This window comes from Paroedura picta, chromosome 7 (genome assembly GCF_049243985.1).
Source record: "Paroedura picta isolate Pp20150507F chromosome 7, Ppicta_v3.0, whole genome shotgun sequence".
Classification (NCBI taxonomy): Eukaryota; Metazoa; Chordata; class Lepidosauria; order Squamata; family Gekkonidae; genus Paroedura; species Paroedura picta.
The window spans coordinates 18,553,902-18,578,595 of NC_135375.1; the positions used below are offsets into that span (position 1 = coordinate 18,553,902).

Below are 24,694 nucleotides of genomic sequence, written 5' to 3' on the forward strand. Positions count from 1 at the left end.
CCCCCGTTGAAATTTCTTCACTTCTCTAACACCTCCCTCCTCAGGCTGCACCCCCAACACTTCCAGGTGCTCCCCACCTCACAGCTGACAGCCCTACTGTCTACCTACTTCTGTCTATCTATGCCACATACGTACACACTCTATCCCAGGCTTACTCAACCAGGGTTTCATGAAAACCTGGGGTTTCTTGACAGCCCTAGAAGGGTTTCCTGAATGGGTGGGAGTTAATTAATTTTTAATACATATTTTAAAATGTGTTAAACATTTATTGAGTGATATTGAGTGGCCATATATGATCATGTTGACCCGACCACCCCCTCCCAAAATGGCCAGTGCTGGGCCTGGAGGAGGTGGGAAGGGCAGAGTCTCTGGTTGGGTGTGTACATAGTTATGTTTCCAAATTCTGCACAATTGTGCCATTTCTGGGGTTTCTCAAAATATGTAGAACGTTCCAGGGTTTCTCAAAGGTAAAAAAGTGGAGAAAGGCTGCTCTCTGCGGTCATTCTATACTCAGCATTGTCACGGAATTATACTGGGTAGCGGCTCCCACAGAATTGCATCCTGCAGGAACATGCCAAGTACTTTAAACAGCATTAGCAACCAGGGACCTTCTGCATTCTGTCACCTTCTGCATATGGTTGCTTGCGGTTTTTAAGGACATCTGGCAGAACGTCGGTCCAAAGCTGGTTGGACCACACTGGGCCTGACTCTTAATAGATTTCTAAACCAGATTACTCATAATGACATTATTTCCTTTCTGGCAAGGGACTGACTCATTGGATTGTCAAATCCGACCTTCTCCTTCCTCAGTGAGCACGCATGCAGAGGTTACTCCTTATGGTGCAACACGCACAGTGAACTGGAGCAGAAGAGATTCCCTTCCAAGATGCCTCCAGTTAATATCAATGAACGAGCCAAGCCACGTGTTAAAGAGAAACAGCAAAGCTTTGAGGGCTGTCAGCCATTCAGAAACAGTGAAAAGCTCAGTAAGAATATAAGAGCAGCCACTGTGGATCTGACCAATGGTTAAGCATGGTATGGTGTCACTGTGGAATCAGCATGGTGTAGTAGTTAAGAGTAGCAGTTTCTAATTTGATGAGCCAGGTTTGATCCCCCACTCCCCCACATGCAGCCAGCTGGGTGACCTTGGGCTAGTCGCAGCCCTGATGGTGCTGTTCTGACTGAGCAGTTCTCTCAGGGCTCTCTCAGCCCCACCTACTTCACAGGGTGTCTTTTGCGAGGAGAGGAAGAAAAGGCAATTGTCTAACAATCAGTACAAGTCTCCTCCCAGTCTTGCTCTCAGACTGACATTTGGAGGGTTACTGCCTTTGAATGTGGAGGCTCCATTTCACCAGTGCTTCTGATGAACTGGGAATTGGGAAACAAGTTGTTTTCTTCACATAAACAATCCCAAGCGGCCCTTAGAGATACCATAATGGATGAATTATATAGCCCGCAGCAATTCCTGCTGTTGCAACTTTCTGCAAACATCTTTCTACTTGTCGTCTCTGTCAAGGAATACCCAAGGACAAAACAGCTCTTATAGGGCTGATATAGCATCTGCTTTGCATGCAGAAGGTCCCATGTTCAATCCCAGGCATCTCCATTTCCAGTTAAAAATAATCAGTAAGTGATGTGAAAGACCTTGACCTAAGATCCAGGTAAGTCAACTTCTTGACAGACGCAGTATAAAGCAGCTTTATGTGTTTACACGGCCTAGCCTGAAAGTAAACCTAAACTGGATCCACAGAGCCTTCCTTTGTTATGAACATTTTTGAAAGGGGAAAAGACAAGAGGGACCTGAGAACTTGAAGGGACGGTAAATCCCCCCCCTTTAGAAATGCCAGACCCCCTACTGGGGTCGGGGGAACACCCAGTTTGGTGCTGCTCTTCCCACAAGGGCCTTCTGCTCTGGTGGCATCTTTTGCCAAGGCAATATGTTTAGAATCTGCACTGTCAAACGAATCTCCAGTGCTCTGTCAGAAACACAAATCTCCCAACTTGGCCATACCCACTTTCGGAAAACACTTGGCAGGCACCAGCAAAGCTATCAGCAGGCACCCGTTGGGGACCCCTGAATGGGAGAGTATTTTTGGATCTGCCCTTGCGGGTGGGACGACAGGCTGGCGTTGTAGCTAAAAGAGCTTTTTACCTCATTCCACGATTAAATTCTCTCTCGGACTCATCTGGTCCAACCATACTGGTACAGTCCACTGGTAAAACTCATTCTTCTGTACCTCACAGAATCACAGAATCACAGAGTTGGAAGGGGCCATACAGCCCATCTAGTCCAATCCCCTGCTCAACGCAGGATCAGCCCTAAGCATCCTAAAGCATCCAAGAAAAGTGTGTATCCAACCTTTGCTTGAAGACTGCCAGTGAGGGGGAGCTCACCACCTCCTTAGGCAGCCTATTCCACTGTTGAACTACTCTGACTGTGAAAACTTTTTCCTGATATCTAGCCTATATCGTTGTACTTGAAGTTTAAACCCATTACTGTGTGGCCTCTCCTCTGCAGCCAACAGAAACAGCATGCTGCCCTCCTCCAAGTGACAACCTTTCAAATACTTAAAGAGGGCTATCATGTCCCCTCTCAACCTCCTTTTCTCCAGGCTGAACATTCCTAAGTCCCTCAACCTATCTTCATAGCTATCTTCCGAACATAACACCCCTCCAGATCACGAAACCGCCTTATGAAATTGCCAACTAAACATGGACACTGGAACATCCTAGAACAAGCCCCCTGTTAGTTACTGTTTATGGTTCCCCTTTGGAAAGCCCCCAAATGCAAACTGAAACCTAATGACGTGTTATGCGTATTTAGAACATTAACAGCACTTTGTTCAAATATACTAGCCTTGTAAAGCATTAACACAAAGTTGCTTATATTTTTTTACATTTCTTAAGTGGGGGGGCTGCATTTTAAGAACAACCTAGGAACACTTCCTTGAAATAAGGAATGCCTGGATAAGCCTATTATTACCGTTCCTCATCAAATAAAAGAAGGAACACTCCAATAAAACCTAATGTCTCATGGCTTGGCATGTAGAACTCAGCCTGCCTTTCCTTGCTCCTTTTTTCAAGGCAGATCTGCCAAGTCATTTCCCTGGAACACATTAGATGCCCATTATATATAATTTGACAAACCAGTTTGTGATGTAGAAATATGCCCAGGTAAGCCAACAAAATCACGCTCAAGCTCAGGGTGTTTTCTTAAAAGAACCGTTCACAAGGGGAGCTGTCCAAAGGGCTTTGCATCTTTGTTACCTAGGGGGATTGCAGGGGGTGTGTGTCTGTGCCTCTCTCCTCTGCCCTGCCCCCTCTCTCAGTTTGGCATCTGTCCTCGGTGTCCCCTGAGTCCTGCTTCAGCTTGCTGGACTAACCTCTACACTAGTCTGGAGTCTGTAAGTGGCTTGTGAGGTCTCCTTTGGTTTCATGAGAGCTTTCTTTGGCAGGGCCTGTTGCCTTTAGCCTGGAACTTGACCTTCTCCTTTAGTTGGGCTGCTTGGACTGAGCTAACTTGTTTCCTCTATGCTATGATAGTGGAGATCACACATAGGGACTGGGCCAGATGCTGTGTTTCCGGCTGCCTGATCCAACGGTGCCGCTGTAGAGCACACATGCTCATGCCCACCTAAAGCACACCCTTCCAGCTGTCACATCCCCACCAGCTTCTCAATGAACCAGGTGTGGTGTATCAGCAAAAGTCGTTTATTGATAAAGCGGAACAGGGCTTATGATGCTTCTTGCTGAAACTGATTTGCTAGGTACATACAGATCAATATATTTCCCAATCAGGATTCTGTATGCATCAAGATGCAAGAAGGAAACTCTGCCAGATCTTAGGGACTGGTCAAATAAGATGGTTGAATATGCAATGATGGCAAAACTTCCGTATCTGATGCACAGCAGACTAACATCAGACTTCAGAAGAAAATGGAGTCCTATTCTGGGCTGTATAGATGAGTAAGATGTGACAGGATGAAAAAAATGATTTATAAAACGGAAATCACTTTTTTTCTCTCTCTAAAAGCTGTTTTCTAGGGTGGGGGGGGAATATTTCACAATCATCTCTGACAGGCCGGATTTACATGAAAAGAGGCCCTAGGCTATTCCACTTATGTGGCCCTTTCACCTCCCATTTTTAAGTTTGTAAATTACATGGGAGATAATAAAATACATCATCACTGTGATATATATCAATATGTTAAATGAAACATGTTGTGATTGGTACTAACCTTTATAAAAAATGTGGAATATAGGCCCCTCTTGATCTTGAGGCCCTAGGCTGAAGCCTAGCTAGCCTATAGGAAAATCCGGCCCTGCTAACATGCCCCAACTTAGAAAAGGTGGGTTTAAGATTTTCCCAAGAGAACAGCCAGCCCAGTTACACTCAGGTGCCCCTCTCAGCACCCAAGGCCAAACTGCAGATAACATGTCCGCTTCCTCCGTCTTCTGGTGCCATCCTTTCAACACAACCCTAACAGTGTGATTCGATGAATTAGTCTACCCCACAAATCAAAGGGCAAGAAACGAAACAGCACAGATGAGCAAAAGAACGTAACCTTCCCAGACTGGAGGAACAGAACCCCCCCCACACACATACGTACACTGAGCCCATGGTGAGACACTGCTAGGCTAGCAGATCCAGACACCAGCTATTGTTGTTTTCTAGTGGTACAATCCTAGGCAGAGTTAGGGTTGCCACATCTCTGGCTGCACAGAAATCGTGAGCGCTCTTTTGCAGTGCCTGGCTTCACTACACCAGCTAGCGTGGCAGGATCTTGCCGAAGTGTGGCCATGAAACCCACAAGGGTGTGGGCCGCAGGAACCGAGAAGTTCCTTGTTGGATGATTCGGCAAACGAGTTAAGCCACATTATAGTTGGTAATGTCCCCTTCCAATTCTCGGTGGTCCAATCAAAGGGGAGCCTTGTTATCAGTGGCACGATTCCTTTCTCCTTAGACATCCTGCCCCCAAAATAGTCCTCATTTCTGCAACCCAGGGACTCTAAAGTGAAAGAGCTTTGCTTTGATTCCTGGTCTATACCACGCTGGCACTGGATTAGAAAGGTGATTTAGCTCACTTCCACACACACTGAATAATGCACTTTAAATCCACTTCCAATGCACTTTAGTGATCATTTGCAAGTGCATTTTGCCCTTTCACACAAAATGCACTGAGAGTGGCCTGAAAGTGCATTATTCCGTGGGTGTGAAAGGTCAGAGACAGTTGCAGACTCATGCACACAGAACAGCACCCATGCAGGTTCTCCGTGTAGGAATGCCACTTGATCCATAAGAGAAGATGGAAGCTCAGGCCTCAGTTGGTGGCTTATCAGCTGTGCTGCATCCTAAAGAAGCAAAATCTGGTCATAGGTATTGATGCTTTGTTCTCCTCTGGGTTAGACTGCTGCAAAATGCTTTCTGGGGGGCTGCCCCTGAAGACTGTCTGGAAACTGCAGCTGGTTGAGAAAACGCATCAGCAAGATTTCTGAATACAGAATACACAAGGTTAGGCTATTTTTAATGGCTGGCCCAGGATCTAGCAGGCTTCCTTTAAGCACCAGACTACATGGGCTACTAGGAGTAAGACGTTTTTTTCTAGTCTGTCATCCCACCTACTTGGTGTAATGGTTAAGAGCGGTGGCTTCTAATCTGGAGAATCAGGTTTGATTCCCCACTCCTCCAAATGTAGCCGGCTTGGTGTAGCGGTTAGGGGTGTGGACTTCTAATCTGGCAAACTGGGTTCAATTTTGCACTCCCCCACATGCAGCCTGCTGGGTGACCCTGGGCTAGCCACAGCACTGATAAAGCTGTTCTGACCGAGCAGGAATATCAGGGCTCTCTCAGCCTCACCTCCCTTACAGGGTGTCTGTTGTGGGGAGAGGAAAGGGAAGGCCAATGTAAGCCACTGTGAGACTCCTTCGGGTAGAGAAAAGGAGCATATAAGAAATAACTCTTCTTCTTCTTCTTCTTCTTCTTCTTCTTCTTCTTCTTCTTCTTCTTCTAGTCCTGTTAGAGCTATTCTCATAGCACAGTTCTATCAGAGCCTCACCTACCGCACAGTGTGTCTGTTGGGGGGAAAAGAAGGGAAGGCGATTGTAAGCCACTTTGAGACTTTTGGATAGTAAAAAGCGGAGTACAAAAAAACCCAACTCCTCTTATGCAGTATCAGTTCACCTGGCATCCTTCTTTTAAGCTCCTAGAAGAATGATTTTATTTCCCCTGCTTTTTGCTAATGTGTGTTTTTTTAACCTCTGCTCCCAGCACTTGGTTGCTCTCCCCCAGAAAACCAAAATAAATAAATCACCAAATCCTTGCACTTAGAAATCTAGCAAGACAAGAAGGCGGGGACGCTAGACACTTTCTGCCCTGAGATCAAGCTGTCCATAAGCAGGAACCTTTGTTTGCACTGAGGAGCACCGAACCAGAAATTCCTCCCACCTGACTCTTCATACAGCTGGTGCGTTTCTGCTGTTGCCTTCATCAATTGTTTAATGGGTATTTTATGGCTGTTTTACAAGATTTTAAAGCGGTCATAACCTGCCTTGAGTGTACAGGTGGGATATAAGTGTAAAAGAACAACAGGCAATGGCTTTCGACAGCTGGGGGAATTCTGTGCTCCAGGGATCTGTCAGCAAAGGTGAAATTATGATTCCAACGCAGCTTTTATTCCGCCAAGACAATTCCAAACCCATGCATTCACCGATTCCGCCTCCCCTTGTTTTATGGAGGACAGGCAGCAGCTGTGCATGCAGCCCAAGTGCTATTATCAGCCGTCTGAGTAGCCGGCAAGATAATGTTACGTTCCGTCTCTTACGATCTCCTTTGGGATGACTGAATGGAAGAGATAGAAAAATGTTCAAAGAGAAATGAAATTGGGATGCCAGCGGTCTAGAGATGAGTCCCCCCCCCCTTTACCAGTAACAAAGCCATTACTTGGATCACAGTTCAAGTTTGCAAAGTACTACTTTCCTGTGAGTAAGCCTTATTTACTAGATCTGAGTAGGATTCTGAGTAGACCTACTTAGGAGTCTGCTTTGGCATTCTAGACCAGCTGCAGTTGTCCTCTTAAAGCAAGTCTGTCCAGCATCCTGCATGGGAGTATTCAGACCACACTGTCATGGATCACGCATAAGCATGTCTACTCAGAATTCAGTCTCATTTTATTCAACGGGGTTTACTCCCAGGAAAGTATTCCTAGGATTGCTTACTCTTCATTGGACAGGCCACCCAAAATGGGATCAGGCTCTCTTGAGGCTGTATTATTGGGAGGGGCTGTGGCTCAGTGGCAGAGCATCTGCTTGGCCTACAGAAGGTCGCAGGTTCAATCCCCGGCATCTCCAGTTAAAAAGGTCAGGCAGGAGGTGATGTGCAAGACTGTGGAGTCTGAGCAGACAGTGCTGACCTTGATGGACCATTGGCCTGATCCGCCATAAGACAAGCTCACTTCTTCAGACAACAAAATGGGAATCAACAGACTACATATTTAAGGAGTTCATTTATTTATTTTTCAATCTACACCCTGACCCTCCTGGCATGCCAGCTCGGGGCAGCTTTCAATATTCAAATCATACATGCTTAGATCTCATCTTGGTTTCCTGGGGGCGAATCCATATAGAAGGAGCTTGGTCAATGTTAGTTCAGAGTTGTCTTGAAGTTCATTGGCCCCAAACAAATGCCCTGGCCCTGGTTGAGGCCAAACTTACTTCTTTAGGGCCAGGGATCACCAGTTTGTTAGAACTGGGCGATATTAATGTCCTTTGGGGCGTTAAGGTTATCAGCTTTATAAGTCTATCAGGTTATTAACTCAGCTTGTTATTCTAGCAAGGCTCTTGAAACTGCCAAACATCTTGGTGTAGTGATTAGGAGTGCGGACTTCTAATCGGGCGAGATGGGTTTTATTCCCCACTCCCCCATGTGCAGCCAGCTAGGTGACCTTGGGCTCACTGCTTTGAGACTCCTTCGGGGAGAGGAAAGGGAAGGGGAGTGTAAGCCACTTTAAGACTCTTTCGGGTAGAGAAAAGCGGCATTAAGAACCGACTCTTCTTCTTCTTCTTCTTCTTCTTCTTCTTCTTCTTCTTCTTCTTCTTCTTCTTCTTCTTCTTCTTCTTCTTCTTCAGTAATATCAGGGCTCTCTCAGCCTCACCTCCCTCACAGGGTGTCTGTTATGGGGAGAGGAAAGGGAGGGCGAATGGGAGCCACTTTGAGACTCCTTCGGGTAGAGAAAAGCGGCATATAAGAACCAACTCTTCTCCTTCATTATACAGAACGTTGTTTTTTTCATGATGCTGCTTACTAGGGTCACTGCTCATTTACTCTCTCCTTATATAGATAACCTGGTGATTTCCATTTCATTGTCTGCAGTAATGTGCCTGCACTTGAAAGCTCACCCATTGAAAAAAAAACTTTATTGGTCTTAACGGTGTCCCTAGACTCAAACTTTGTTCTTCTACTTCAGGCCAACAAGGTGACCCACCTGACTCACCATGGGGCTATTCCTCCTGCAGTCTTCATAATGATTTTAAAAGCCAAAGCTTCAGAGAGAAGAACAAACAGGTGTTGGTTAGAGATGAAAGACAAGCACTCCCCCCCCCCCAAGCTCACAATTGCTTTGAATAGCCTTTTAAAAGTTTGGTTGAGCTAAGACTCAGTAAAAGTAATTGATGACTTCCCCTGCAAATGGTTTAATTGCCTTCCATCTCAGTCTAACAAAAAAAAAACAGGGAACGTTGTGGAAAAATTCAGAAGGGATAAATAAATGGACCACAAAAAAACCTCAAATACAAAAAAATATGCACATTGAAAAAGTATACAAACAATTTTAATAACAATATACAAACTCTACAAAACTATTCTCAAATACAATATACACTGTGAATTGTCAAAGGATCATATGATATGTGAAGAAGTCAGAGAAAATTATACAAAAATTCATAATACAACATTTCAAAAAGTCACAAAAATGCAAGATTACATAATGTTTCCTCACAACCAATCACAATATATGTATATAACTTCCATCCCAGTCTGGCAAATTCAAGCCTGCCAAATTTCTGACCTCTGGTAAAAATTTCTATCCCTCGGTCCGCCATTTCTCATTTTAGTTTCTCGCGGATTCCAGGTGTGTTCAATCAACTGCAGCAGGAGAAAGGCATGAAGTCAGTAATATCTTTTCAAACTTATTTATTTATTTTAGCCATCTGGGTTCCCGATATTGAGGATTAGGAGCTGTTTGCACCTTTCCCCCATCTTATGATATTGATATTCAGCGGGTGGGTCACGACACACAACAGAGGTTCCACGTGCACATGAATCAGGAAACTTTGCTCTCTCTCCCCTAGTGCAAAAGTTCTCAAGGATTTTTCATCAGGCATTCAGGAAGATACTTTGCCAGGTCAGAATATCAAAAACAGAACCAAAAACCCACCCCAAATTGGAAGCAGGAACACTATTAGAGCTATTCCCCACAACTGAAGATCTAGATCAGGGGTAGTCAACCTGTGGTCCTCCAGATGTTCATTGACTACAATTCCCATCAGCCCCTGCCAGCGTTAGTCCATGAACATCTGGAGGACCACAGGTTGACTACCCCTGATCTGGAGGGCCTCTTTTTTTCCTTGGGATCTTTCCAGAAGTTGGAAACCCTGGAGAAATTGAAGAATGAAGTCCAGAAAGCTAAGCAGAATTGCCAACTCTGGTTGGGAAATTCCTGGGAATGGTGTGGTTTGGGAGGAAGAAGGAGCTCAGCAGATATCATGCTGCCCTATAAAGCAGGGATTCCCATTCAGGGTTGTCTGGAATCCTGGAGTTCCCTGAAGGTTCCCCAGGAGTTCTACAGCCGTTCTGAGATGTTCACGTGGCCGCTGGTGTCACTAGATGTCACTGGAGCCAACTTCAGCTGAGAGACCGCTTGGTGTAAGTGGTTAAATATGCAGGGCCCAGACCTTTTTCTTCTTTACCAGGCACTATTTTCTCCTCTGAGCTAATCACCATCAAGGAGACCTTGCAGCACTTGATCTACGTGACTGCAGCTGTTACTACCTTTCGTGAAAAGGAGAGCATCATGTCCTTGCGCTAGTGAGAACGCCATTTGTAGGGGCGGAGGATAGAAGAGAGCAAGCCCCTCCCAACTGCCTTAGCATTTCCCTGAGTCCAACATAGGGATTGAACATTGTTCTTCTCTGTTCAATTCCCCAGAAAGAGCATTGGAAGAAGACATTATGTCTTCTGCTCTCCCATGCTGAGCGCAGATAGGCCTTGACTAGGCTGAGGTCCCTAGCCCAAACCCTGGGTCCCTGCCAAACCATCACTATCTTTCTCATCATCAAAAACTCGCCCCAAATCCACACTGGGGACTCAAGATGAATACTTGCAGAGAGGCTACACCATGCCTCAAATCTGTTATTCCCCTCCTTCCATTTCTAGAACAGTTTCGGCTGCAGAACACGGTTCAAATTCTTTTCTCTCCCCCCCCCCCCGCCCCTGCCCACATCAAATCGTGATTTAATCAATTTAATTTATGCCTGTAGAAAATATGAACCTTCTCCATCCCTCCAGGGGGCCAATCAAAACCTTAGAACGTACGGACAGCCTAATATTTCAGCAGATGTCATATTAAAGCGAAGTTTTATGGGTCTTTGGAGAGAGGAAGGGTTCATGATGATAAATGATCGGTCTTTTTTCTTCTTCTAAGGGGCCTGTTTCTAGAAGGTTGCCACCAAGTACACGGCTGTGCTGGTCTTCGTCTCGTTTGATTTTGACGGGAAATGTTCTGGGTCAGATACGTGAGGTTTATAAAATGCCCGCTGGCTAGGCCCTGGGGATAAAAGCTGTTTACATAACGCTAAGGCATTATCATCTGTAAAGATAGCAATGCAGTGAAAAAAACAGGCAGTGAGCTGCACTTTCCCAGCTATTTGATCTATGATATGCCTCTTGGTGGTTCATCTTCTCTGAAAGAAAACTCACTTTGCAATAGCAGGCAAAACCAATGAAAATATTCAATGCTGCACATAGACGTTGTTTTCTTATTCCAATATGCAACAGGGTTCCGGTATTGAATACCTGGTTTCACTTTTGCTTTTTCACAGCATATTACATCAGCACAGACCAAAATTGCAGCTCTCAAGTGGTAGGCCAGTGGTTCTCAACCTTCCCAATGCCACGACCCTTTAATACAGTTCCTCATGTGGTGGTGACCCCCAACCATAAAATTCTGCAAGGGTTCCTTCCCAGAAATTAAACCAAAACTGACCAATGGCGTGAAGACCCATTGTTCATGATTGTATATAAATTGTTTTTTTTTTTCCTGGGGTTGCTCAGTTCAGTTCTGCCTCTTGTCCCACCATGCTGATCTCTCTCTTTTCTGCTGCTCCAGACAGACAAACGCTCTACCTCAATCTACCCTGCAAGGCTGTTGTGTGGATGGCACCCCCCCCGGCCAAGCTGCTCGCCCTGCCGCAACCCCTGTGAAAGGGTCATTTGACCCCCCCCCAAGGGGTCCCGACCCCCAGGTTGAGAACCACTGCTCTCAGCACTTGCACAACAAAGTTTTTGTTGGGGTCCACTAATCTCAGCACGAAACAAGAAAAGAAAGGGAAGCACAGGCGAAAAATAAATTTATCCCTGATGGTTCTCAGTGTCCATTCGTATCCATCCATGCATCAGGTTGAGAGCATTGCCAAAAATGACTGGATTATGCAAAAATAAGGTAGCCAAAACGGGGTCCGGATTAAGAATACCCGTTTTCAAGGTAAGCACCCTTCCTTCAATGGCTATTCCCTCTTTAAAGATTTTCATGAATGGTAGTCACCATAAATCATGCCTTATAATAGTCTTCAAGCAAATAGTCTTCAAGCAAAGGTTGGATGCACACTTTTCTTGGATGCTTTAGGATGCTTAGGGCTGATCCTGCGTTGAGCAGGGGGTTGGACTAGATGGCCTGTATGGCCCCTTCCAACTCTATGATTCTATGATTCTATGATAATATAATTTGGCCAACCGGCTCTCCAGTTTCTATAAATGCTAGAGCCAATCTCTTTACAAAGTGGATTTTGTTCTTTTGTATACCTGTCATTTGTATATTTGGGACAGAAATGGTGGCAGCAATTTTGTTTCCGCTTTTTTGTGGCGGCCATTTTGTGCCTGCATCCACCATGCTGTATCAGCAAATCTAAAGGTGCACAAAGGCTCAGAAAGGTCGGGGCCTGCGGTGTAGGAAATAGGTCACAGCACACTTGTGGATCGTCCTGTGTGACTGTTGCTACACGTGTGTGATTGGCTGCCTGAGCGTATTGTGTATGAATAGGCTATCATTCTTTGGGACCAAGTTCTAGGGATGCAAGGGATTTTGAAAACGGGCTGGTTTGATTAGAATCTCCTTTCCCACTTGTACAAAATGAACCCGTAACTTTTCATTTCCCTGTCAGCTTATTTAATCTTCTAAGAAGGGTTGGTTTTTAGACCCCGCCTTTCGTTCTCCGAAGGAGTCTCAAAGCGGCTTACAGTCGCCTTCCTCTCCCCACAACAGACACCCTGTGAGACAGGTGAGGCTGAGAGCGCTTTGACAGGACTGCTTTTTGAGAACAGCTCTAACAGGACTGCGACCAGCCCACAGCCTGCTTGGAGAGGAGGAGTGCGGAATCAAGCCCAGTTCTCCAGATGAGCGGCCACCGATCTCATCCACAGCACCAAACGGGCTCTTGGAAAGAACCGACAGGGTCGTCTTTGTCCACCCCTCTGCCAGTTCCCCTGACAACCTGGCATCCAACCAACACTTAGAACAGGGGTGGGCAAACTGTAGCCCTCCAGATGTCCGTGGACTACAATTCCCATGAGCCCCTGCCAGCGAATGCTGGCAGGGGCTCATGGGAATTGTAGTCCATGGACATCTGGAGGGCCACAGAAGCTCCAGCAATGAAGCATCCCCCGCTCTGTTTCTGGTTACATATGAATGGTATGTCCTTATAAATGAGGTCGAAGAATCGCACAAGAAGCAGAAATGATGAAGGAATCCCAAGACAGATAGCATCGTCCTCCTCTGTGGTCCATAACTAATGAAAATCTCCAGCCTGGATGGTTTCCTTCCTTTGTTTTCTTTCTTGGTGCTAAGCCTTCACTTCCTGAAAACAAGACCCGGCTGGAGTGCTTTCATGCAGACTTGGTCAGGATAAAATTAAAAGGACGTGTTGCCTGGCCAAACTGTCCTCCAACTTAAGTCTGCTGCCTTTTGAACAAAGGCATGCTTTCAGGATGTGGATGCTGCAGCGCATAATTCCAGATGTGTCTTCCCCCTACCTTAGATTATCACATTACTCGGAGAGGGACTAGCTAGGGGAATATTTGGGGCTTGGGGGGAAAGATCATAGCCTTTCCCCCCTCCTTCTCTCTTCCCTCTCCTCTTTCTTCACTCCCTCCTCTTTGCTTTAACTCCTAAAATACAGCTCCTGTGTCTGGCTCCAAGCAGCCACTTTCTTTTCCGTGTTCCTCTCTCCTCATTTTGTCTGGAAGCACAAGATTTCAAGAAAGGGCTGGGTGCCAGGATGGCAGAGGTGGGGGAAAGCCCAATCAAGGTGCAACTGACTGAGAGCAGCCCCCAAGGATTTCCAAGGCATGGGACAAAAAGAAGGGCTCTTCCATTTATCATTGCTTGCCTCTCTGCAGCAACCCTAAACTTCCATCCAAGTACAAACCTGGGCCAGTCCTTGACCCCTCAACCTGGGGGCCGGGACCCCTTTGGGGGTCGAATGACCCTTTCGCAGGGGTTGCAGCAGGGCGAGCAGCCTGGCCGGTAGGGGGGGGAATGCCATCTACACAACAGCCTTGCGGGGTAGATCGAGATAGAGCGTTCGTCTGTCTGGAGCAGCGGAAAAGAGCGAGATCGGCATAGTGGGACGAGAGGCAGAACTGAACTGAAAAAGCCAATTTATATACAGTCATGAACAATGGATCTTCACACCATTGGTCAGTTTGGGTTTAATTTCTATGAAAGAACCCTTGCATAGTTTTATGGTTGAGGGTCACCACAACATGAGGAACTGTATTAAAGGGTCGCGGCATTAGGAAGGTTGAAAACCACTGGTCTAGAGGCATCTAGATAATATTCACAACCCTAACATGTTTCTTCATATTTTCATGCCAGAGCGACAACTTCTCAAGCTATAAAAGACTGTAAGGAATCATTCTGGATTTACCGGGTCCTCATTTACATTTCGGGATTTCCTGTGACATCCCTACAGCTTGCTTGCTTGCTTGCTTGCTTGCTTGCTTATTTATTTATTTATTTATTTATTTATTTATTTATTTATTTATTTATTTATTTATTTTTATATACCACCCTTCCCCGGGGGCTCAGGGATGCTTGTACTCCCAGGGCGCTTGTTATCATTTTCATGTATGGCTTGTGCTTTCAAAGCATTTGATATCAGCTTTTCTTCACACTGCAGCAATTCTTTGTGTGTTGTCTTGACATGGTGGATTTTGTTCTTTTGTAGAACCACGTCTGTTCAGTCACACAATAAAGAGCGCTGGGGGGGGGGGGGGGGGATGGCAGCTTCTGTCCAAGCAGTGCTGGTGAAAATTGTACAGCCAGTCATATCTCCAACAGCCAATCAAAAGCCTTGCTGGGCAAAAGACATACCTTGCCCCACCCGCTTGATTTAAAATAAAAACGCTTGGTGGGTGTCAACAGGTGCCATGTGCCCAAGGCAACTAAGAGGGAGACCCCTGTACTGCACGGAAGTGCTTTCCATGGTAGCACACATGAACCCACAGCCTGGAGAATCCTTTAGTAGAGTAAATGTAAAGGTATCCCCTGTGCATGTCTGACCCTTGGGGTGACACCCTCCAGCGTTTTCTTGGCAGACTCAATACGGGGTGGTTTGCCATTCTCTTCCCCAGTCATTACCATTTCACCCCCCAGCAAGCTGGGTACTCTTTTTACTGACCTCGGAAGGATGGAAGGCTGAGTCAACCTTGAGCCGGCTGCTGGGATCGAACTCCCATCCTCATGGCCAGAGCTTCAGACAGCATGTCGGCTGCCCTACCACCCTGTGCCACAAGAGGCACAAGATTATACAAAGTTCTAAAACATTTCTGGAACTCCTGCCCTCCAGGGCTGCTCAGGGTATGCTGTAAATCCTTTAAAAAATTCTTCCAATGAGTTGTTTTGGGTGGAAGGAAATGCAGGGAGTCTGGCTCTTTGTTATCCTTCTCCTGAACTGGGGGTGGGGCACATGTGGTGGAGGAATTTTACCTTTTAAAAAGAGTTCCCCATGCACAGCCTCAGCCGAAATACCAGGCCAGATTTTCACCAGCACAAGCAAACGCCACTAGATGGCAGCACAGCCCTAATTACTCATGGCAGGTGTCTCTCCATCTGCAACAGGGGAAAGCTATGTCCTGGATAGTAATAGAGCAGAAGTGGCCAAACTCTAGATGTGCCCCCCAGGGGCTCATGGGAATTGTAGTCCGTGGACATCTGGAGGATCACAGTTTGGCCACCCTTATACTAGAGGAACGTCACTGAGAGCTCATGCTTAATCTGTAAATTGCTGGCCCAACTTCTCCGCATTAGAAAAACAGCATGTATTATGAGCATGTTTCTGTTTGGAAAGACAAGACAGGACAGGCCACAACCTCCACCCAACACCTTCAACATTTCTCCTAAATCACTCCCACCCCACCCACCCACCCCCAAAAAACACCCCAGCTTCAGAATTATGACTGAAGACTTTGCAACTTTCTATTCTTATCAGTTGCCCTTGGGACACTACAAATCCGGACCATAAATCTGTCAAAATAATAATAAGTCGCAGCTGGCATAAAGGTTTCCAGGCAAGAGACACTCAGAGATGGTTTTATTCCTTTTATTTATATTGGAACTTACATGCCTCCCTCTCTTCAGACGCTCAGGGTGGATTACAATGATGCAAAATAATAGAACATTTCAAAGAGAGTATCCATCCAGCAAAATTGTTCTCATATCCCAGCCTTGCCTGTTCTGCATGTTCGGGGGATTGGGTCACAGATATTATGTGTGTTTTTGCAGTGCTGTCTGGCAACCATAATTTAGGCAAACCATGGGCTGATATGAGGAATGCTAGTGTGGCTGATGAAAGCAGCCGACAGTACAAGCACAAAGCAGCACAGGTAGTATTAGTGTGGTAACTAATTAATTACATTTATCTGCACCCATATAATATGAGCCTCTTGTGGCGCAGAGTGGTAAGACAGCAGACATGCAGTCTGAATATCTGGCCATGAGGCTGGGAGTTCAATTCCAGCAGCTAGTTCAAGGTTGACTCAGCCTTCCATCCTTCCGGGGTCGGTAAAATGAGTGCCCAGCTTGCTGGGGGGTAAACGGTGATGATTGGGGAAGGCACTGGCAAACCGCCCCTTATTGAGTCTGCCATGAAAACACTGGAGGGCGTCATTCCAAGGGTCAGACATGACCCGGTGCTTGCACAGGGGATACCTTTACCTTTATCTGCACCCAGCCTTTCTCCCCAATGGAGGCTCAAAGCACTATGTTGGAGTGGTTAACCGTTAAAGAGGGGCAGACTCTAATCTGGAGAGCTGGCTTTGATTCCCCACTCCTCCACATGCAGCCAGCTGGGTGACCTTTGACTAGTCACAGTCCTGTTAGAGCAATTCTCACAAAGCAGTTCTGTGAGAGGTCTACCGAGCCCCACCTACCTCACAGAGTGTCTGCTGTGGGGAGAGGAAAGCGATTGTAGGCCGCTTTCAGTCTCCTTTGCGTAAGGAAAAGTGGGATATAAAGAACAGCCCTCCTCCTTCTTACATCTTTCTCCTGTCCTCCGTTTTATCCTTACAACAACCCTGTGAGGTAGGTCAGGGTGAGAGAGTACGACTGGCCCAAGTGATCTTCCACAACACAAGTGGCAATTCGAACCTGGGTCATCCGGATACTAGCCCACCACTCTTCACCACTGCACCACAGCAGCTCCCACTAAACTGCGTTAAATAGCATGCAATGCACCCACAATGGCTCAAGGGCATACCGAAGGCTGGCAAGCCAGTAAACTGTGAGTGTGAGTCAATGCTGGCAACTCAGCCAGTTGTCCTGCCGAATGCTCCCATCCGGGCTGAGGCAAAACTGTGTGCAGTGCTGCTTTGTAAAGCTGCCAACAAGGACCGTTCCATCCAAAAACGTCTCCCTCACACAAACCGAACCCCCCCTTGTTCCAGAAACATGGACCATTCGAGTGTCAGGTGAGCCCAGGCTACACGAACGCCCACTGGAGCCTTTTTGCAGCCAGAGAACTGTGAAAATGTCATTCTGCAAGCAGAACAAAGAAACAGGTGGATATGAGTCGTTTATACCAGGGGTAGTCAACCTGTGGTCCTCCAGATGTCCATGGACTACAATTCCCACGAGCCCCTGCCAGCGAATGCTGGCAGGGGCTCGTGGGAATTGTAGTCCATGGACATCTGGAGGACCACAGGTTGACTACCCCTGGTTTATACGACACTAGCAATTATTATAAGGGGGAGTGCTATGGGGAGTGCTATGATAATAAATGTAATTAATTTGTTTAATTATTACATGTGTATCATATGTAATACATGTGTAATTACATGTGTATCATATGTTTGATCTGTTGCTACCTGCCCTGACTCAACTGAGAAGAGTGGATATAAAACTATATTATTATTATTATTATTATTATTATTATTATTATTATTATTATTATTATTATTATTATTTCATTTGAAGGATTGAAGCGGCAGGTGGGTGGCAGGAAACACATGGAAGATAAAATTCTTTGCTTCCGTGACCTCTGTGCATACAGACAGAGGTCTACAATAGACCCCACATTTATACAATGGGGCATTCATCCTGCTCGGTGACCTCAGCATGTGATCAGGGAACCTGCCTTTTGCAAGTTTCTCCATCATGCGTACACACAGCTGAGTTCAGCGGTGAGCCCCCACCTCCCCCCGCAGGTAGCGTCTCTATTTGGGGTCACTGTGGGTGGACAGGTAGTTGTGAGTTTCCTGCATGGTGCAGGGGGGTGGACTAGATGACCCTGGAAGTCCCTTCCAGTGTCATGACCAAGGAAGAGCAAAGGAGGGAGAGTGCCAGAGAATGAAGCAGGATTGAAGGGAAGTATAATTTGTGCATGGCTTCTAGCATATTTATTTATTTACTGAATGAGTTACTTTCTTCCTTCATAGTCTGCCTTCCTTATTGAGACGTAACAGGCTACCCAATTAAAACAATGCAATAATAACTGTGTAACCCTTCTGTTTAAATGGAATAACAACAACAACAACAACAACAACAACAACATTTATAGCCTCCCCACCCCTAGGGCTCAGGGCGAGTAGCAACATTTTATAAAACAATATAACAGTAGAAGAAGGGGACGACAGAGAATGAGGTGGCTGGATGGAGTCACTGAAGCAGTCGGTGCAAACTTAAGTGGACTCCTGGGAATGGTAGAGGACAGGAAGGCCTGGAGGATCATTGTCCATGGGGTCGCGATGGGTCGGACACGACTTCGCACCTAACAACAACAACAACAATAATACTTTATATATCAAAAGCCTCTTGTGGCGCAGAGTGGTAAGGCAGCTGTCTGAAAGCTTTGCCCATGAGGCTGGGGGTTCAATCCCAGCAGCCGGCTCAAGGTTGACTCAGCCTTCCATCCTTCCGAGGTCGGTAAAATGAGTACCCAGCTTGCTGGGGGGTAAACGGTAATGACTGGGGAAGGCACTGGCAAACCACCCCGTATTGAGTCTGCCATGAAAACGCTGGAGGGCGTCACCCCAAGGGTCAGACATGACTCGGTGCTTGCACAGGGGATACCTTTACCTTTACCTTTATATCAAAAACATAATGTATCTCTTTAAACAGTTCTATCCGCTTCTGTTCTATAGCAGGCAGGCTGACAGAGCTCAAACGTTCAGGCTCAGGTGCAATTTGGCTGGTGTTTTGAGCAGGATTTCAAGAACTCTTTTTCGGCCTCAGCCATGGGCCTGGTGGGACAGCTGGGCCTCACAGGCCTTGAGGAACTGTCCGTGGTCCTGCAGGGCCCAGATCTTGCCAGGGAGCGTATTCCACCAGGCTGGGGCCAGGGATTAAAAGGCCCTGCTCCTCGTTGGACTAGATGACCTCTATGGTCACGCCCAAGTCTAGGATTCTATGATTTATTAATTGCAATAATAGACTGCCCTTATTGAACTAGTCCTCTTGGGGTGGTTTACATCTACTGGTATAGAATACACCTGTTAATATAAATAAATAGTTAATATTCAGTTAAAATCGCTAGGGCTGCTGCTACTCTATGAATGGTTTTCCCCACCGTACCTTCTTCTTCCTTTGGGATCTGATTACTGATTGTAATTTTCATCGGGGTTTTTAATTAGGGTTCTATGGGTTTTTATCCTAATCTATGTAACCCGCCACGAGCCATCAGGGAGTGGCAGGTAATAAATCAAATAATAATAATAATGATAATAATCCCTATGATCCTATGACTCCCATACTGTTTCATCCTTTAAATGTGACTGGGAATAATCAGCACACCCATACCAGTTTGGAACTGGTCATATGAATGGGGCCTTGGAGAAAGAGTGAGAAAGAAGGAGAAGGAGAAGGAGAAGGAGAAGGAGAAGGAGAAGGAGAAGGAGAAGGAGAAGGAGAAGGAGAAGGAGAAGGAGAAGGAGAAGGAGAAGGAGAAGGAGAAGGAGAGGAAGAGGAAGAGGAAGAAGAAGAAGAAGAGTTGGTTCTTAGATGCCGCTTTTCTCTACCCAAAGGAGGCTCAAAGCGGCTTACAGTCGCCTTCCCTTTCCTCTCCCCACAACAGACACCCTGTGACGTGGGTGAGGCTGAAAGAGCCCTGATATCACTGCTCGGTCAGAACAGTTTTATCAGTGCTGTGGTGAGCCCAAGGTCACCCAGCTGGTCGCATGTGGGGGAGCGCAGAATCGAACCAGGCATGCCAGATTAGAAGTCCGCACTCCTAACCACTACACCAAACTGTTCAAGAACATGAACAGAAAAGAAACAGACAAGAGAAAAAAAGAAGAGTCTGGAAATGAAAATGGGGGACAAAACAAGAAAGGCCAAGGGAGACAAAAATGAGACGGACAGCCACCACCAGACTTCCAGTTCAAATCTGATAGGGTCAGAAGGGGTCAAATGCGAATTTCCTCAGAGGGTTCACAGTTCTAAATTGGTCCCTATCAGCCCCTCTCGCCAATCGCCTTGGGGAGCCTAGCTAAGAAACAGCTCCGTAACACATAGAAATGCAGAAATGCTACGTACTTATAAATAGCTTGAAAGCTACGGGCTCCCGAGCCAAGTCCGCTCAACTATGCAATATGAAATCACTCAAAATGGGAACGCCGAGCGTCTTCATTCCCACGTCCAGGACCAATCCTTGTGTTCCTGATTTATTTGCTATAAACAGCTTGCTTCAAGTGGGCCTATCTTGCCTGATTCCCAGCTCCACAAAAGCTCGGCAAGATTCCCCCCACCCAATCTACCCCCGTGAGCACAACCGCAGACAAATCAATGCCATCTCTTTTGCAGAAATCAAAACCAGAGCCCGGGACTTCCAGCCCACGAAATAAAGAAGATCCAAGGGTATCCACTCCGTCCCCACCCCCCTACATTCTACACAGTCTGGAGATTACACCCACTACTTTTGGACTTCAGCGATATTGGCATTCACTCGAGTGGGGTAAAAGCACACTCCGAAATGTTCCCACAGAAAGGGGAAACATCTGCTGTAACGACAAACAGCTTGGCTGCTGAGCCCAGCCGCAGGAATGACAACGGCCAACCAGGTTTGGATGAAACCCGCAAACAGCAGTGCTGTTCCTGGCGAAAGACAGAGAAGCCGTTTCGAAGCGGCGACTATCTCCCAGCTTGGCTGGTGGCAAAAAGAGCAGCGAGGTCATGTAGAAGCGGCACCCGTGTGAACGTGTCGGAGTGTGTGCGTGGCTGGAAGAAGAAGAAGAAGAAGAAGAAGAAGAAGAAGAAGAAGAAGAAGAAGAAGAAGAAGAAGAAGAAGAAGAAGAAGAAGAAGAAGAAGAAGAAGAAGAGTTGGTTCTTAGATACCGCCTTTCTCTACCCTTTCTCTGCTCCCACGGAGTTCCCAGATTTGCCCTCTATGTAACTCATTACAGCTCGGTCAGAACAGCTTTATCAATGCTGTGGTGAGACCAAGGACACTCTATGTGCAAATCTCCAGTCTAGAGCTGGCAATCCCCTACCTAAGCAGTGCTCACAATATTTTCAGTCCTGGCCCCGACCTGGTGGAATGAGCTCCGGGAAAAGCTGAGGGCCCTTCAGGAACTTTCTCAGTTCCGCAGGGCTTGCAAGACGGAGCTCTTCCACCAGGTATTTGGTTGAGGCCACTGCAATGATGATATACTAGAATTGAAGCCTGTTGTAGCTGATACAACGGGCGCTAGAATGGGGGAGGGGGAAATAGCAAAGAGAGAGGGAGGTAGAAAGGAAGAGAGTGATGAAGATAGAGAGATACAAAGAGAGAGAAAAGGAGAAAGGGGAAAAGAAAGAAAAAGGAAAGAAATGAAAGAGGGAAAGGGGGGAGGAGAGAGGCCCTGATCCATAGGGGGAAGGCAGAAGAAGAATATGCCACTTTACCTGAAGGAGGCTCAAAGCAGCTTACAGTCACCTTCCCTTTCCTCTCCCCACAACAGACACCCTGTGGGGTGGGTGAGGCTGAGAGAACCCAGATATTACTACTCGGTCAGAACAGCTTTATCAATGCTGTGGTGAGCCCAAGGTCACCCAGCTGGCTGCACATGGGGGAAGAGCAGCGAATCAAACCCAGTTCACCAGATTAGAAGTCTGCCCTCCTAACCACCACACCAGACTGGCTAGGGAATGTTCAGGTGGGTGGGGCCAGAGCCCCATGGTGTGGCATCTGTTTAGCAGACAGGAGGTCCCGGGTTCCGTCCCCAGCATCAGTGCTTAAAAAGATCAGGAAGAAGCAGCTGTTGAACGACCTCGGACCGAGACACCGGGGAATTATTGCCGGTCAGAATAATCCAGGGGCCACCAATGTGCCACAGCCCCCACCAACCCCTTTTCTGATGTTTGATACAAATATCCCAGAATGAATAACAAAAAGGGGGGGGGAAATAAGGAGTATATCTGTAAAACAGAGTGTGGGAGAAAGGAATCATTCTCTGTTGGCATCCAAACACATTCTAGGGGAGCGGTAAGCCTCCCCACGAACTAATTTATACCAGTAATTTCTTTTTGTCAGCTCTGAGAAAGTTAAGCTGTGGTGAAGTTTTCCAAAATCCTCTGCTTTTCAAAGAACACAAGGTGGAGAACAAGGGGGGGGGGGTTGCAAACAAATCTTCAAAACGATTTCACATCCTTGCCAGTTCCTTGACGCTAGCCTCTACTCCTCGTGTTCTTGGACTCTATGAAGAAGACAACACAACTGTGGCTTTAAAGGGCGGGCCCAATTAGCACCACAGCCATGCCATTGCCAGGCAACCGTCACATTACTGACCTCTTAAAGCCTTGTTTTGATCGGTATCTAGCTAGCAATGACATTTATATACAATAATTCATATGCAATCAAATGTACTTACGTGCTCTTTTTTTTTATCATGCTCAAAGGATTTTGGATACGTTCATCAGTCCTTTCACAACCACATAAAGCTAGTCTGTGTTATGGTCCCCTGATTGCAGATGGGGAGCTGAGGCAGTGGCTTGCTAAGACCACCTGGTAGCAGATTTGTGGCAGAGATGGGAGTGGAACCAGGGGAAGGGCGGGTTATAAGAATATTATTGTTAGCATCATTGTTATCATCATCATCCTCATGTTCAATAGTCCAGGGACCATTGTTCCGGTCCCGAAACACTTATGGACACTCCCAGAGGCTGTCATTCCCTCTGGGGTCACCATTCCAGACCCAGTGTATTGATTCTGTTCCTGGAACCATCAATCTACTGGGGCGGGGGTCTCCAGATCCCTGACAAAGGGAGCTTTGACTCTTGAAAGCTCACAGTCCCAACATCTTGCTGGCCTCTACAAGTGCTACAGACTTCCATTCTACCTGCTCTGCAACCACAGGGCTACCATCTGAAACTCTCTTGTGCTCAAGTCCCTAGTCTGCCCCAATGGTCAATGCTTGGCCTACTCCCCATAGGCAAACCTATCCAATTTTTAAGGTTGCAATGTGGGTTAAAAGGGGAGGGGAAATAATATGGTGGCCAGCTTCCAGGTGGTGGCTGGAGATCTCCTGGAATTACAACGGATCTCTAGGCAACAGAGGTCCATTCAACTAAAGAAAATGGGTTGCTGTGGAAGGTGGACTCTAGGGCAGGGGTAGTCAACCTGTGGTCCTCCAGATGCCCATGGACTACAATTCCCATGAGCCTCTGCCAGTGTTTGCTGGCAGGGGCTCATGGGAATTGTAGTCCATGGACATCTGGAGGACCACAGGTTGACTACCCCTGCTCTAGGGCACTAAACCCCATTGAAGTCCTCCCTTCCCCAAGCCCTGCCCTCCTTAGTCTCTAGTCACTACCTCTCAAGATTCTGTTCTGTAAACCACTGTGAGCCCAAAGGGAACGGCGGTATATAAATTCAACAATTAAATAAATAATAAATAAAGATATTTCCCAACCCAGAATTGTCAGCCATAGGAGAAAGCAAATATACTGCTCTCAGACGGCAAAGTTGAGAGATAGTATTTTGTATGGGGGTGCTGGAAGGGAGAACTGGGTCAGCCTGAGGGCTTTTGAGTGCCCCAGGCCAGCTGGTCCAAGGATGCCCCCTCCAGTCTAGCCACATGCAATAGACATTTCAGAACACCCTTTCGGGTAGGCGAGGCTGAGCAATGGCAACTGAATGGAGATTTCTATCCAGTGCCTGGCATGGCTGTCAATGAGCACTGCAAATTTTACAGCTAATATGTTCAATAGTTGAACGTACCTCATTTAGTGTTGTTAGGTCCCACCTGGCAACTGGCAGAGGAGGGCAGCTTGCTGAGAGAAGCAGGGAGCCCACCTGATGTGTAGAAATGTGACTACATCGCTGCACACATGATCTAGAAGTCTGGGACATCACGGTGATGCTCTGGCATTTGGGCAAAAACTCTATGGTCAATTTGGCTTCTGACATAGAGTTTTCGCCCAAGTGCCAGAGCGTCACCCTGACATCCCGAATGGGATGATGTGTGAGCAGGAACGTAGACATGTCCCTGCACATTAGATGGGTCTCCCTCTTTTTCAAGGTAAGTTTCCCCCAAGTTCTTTGGTGCTGATCGACTGACCAGCTGTTTGCCGGCGGTGATGGGGAGCCTGTCAGCGGGATGTGGCAACACTAACCAAATTCGATTGAGACAATCAGGTGTGAACTGATCTCCAGGCCTGTTCAGCAACGAGCAACTCAAAATGCCTGCCAAACAGTTTGGCGTCGGGGCTTGTTTCTTGCACAACTGCACATGTACCCCAAAATGCTGCCAATTCAAACAGAAATGCAGCCACTAGTGCGGCTAAGGCAAACATACAAGAGTTGTATTTAACCGCATTTATTTGTGACTGATTTATGCGATCTGTGGCTGAGTTGAGTACGAATGCGCAAATGCACAACGCTGATTCCCTGGGAGTGCACTATTGAAACAGCTACCTGCCAAGCAGCTACAATCAGGCCAACAAAGGCACAAAGT

The 24,694-nt window shown here is 46.7% G+C and overlaps 1 long non-coding RNA gene across 3 annotated transcripts in view; it reads left to right on the forward strand.

Annotated features, from left to right (window-relative positions):
• Positions 1-21,535, forward strand: part of LOC143842136 (uncharacterized) — a 40,516-nt gene extending 18,981 nt beyond the window's left edge. Inside the window, exon 4 of one of the 3 annotated variants that reach the window (XR_013232995.1) lies at positions 20,565-21,535. This is a non-coding gene — a long non-coding RNA (uncharacterized LOC143842136). Of the gene's footprint in view, positions 1-2,518; positions 3,640-8,462; positions 8,556-20,564 lie in introns of those variants that run through there. The other 2 variants (XR_013232996.1, XR_013232997.1) reach the window with 2 other exon arrangements.
• The last annotated feature ends 3,159 nt before the right edge of the window (positions 21,536-24,694 follow it).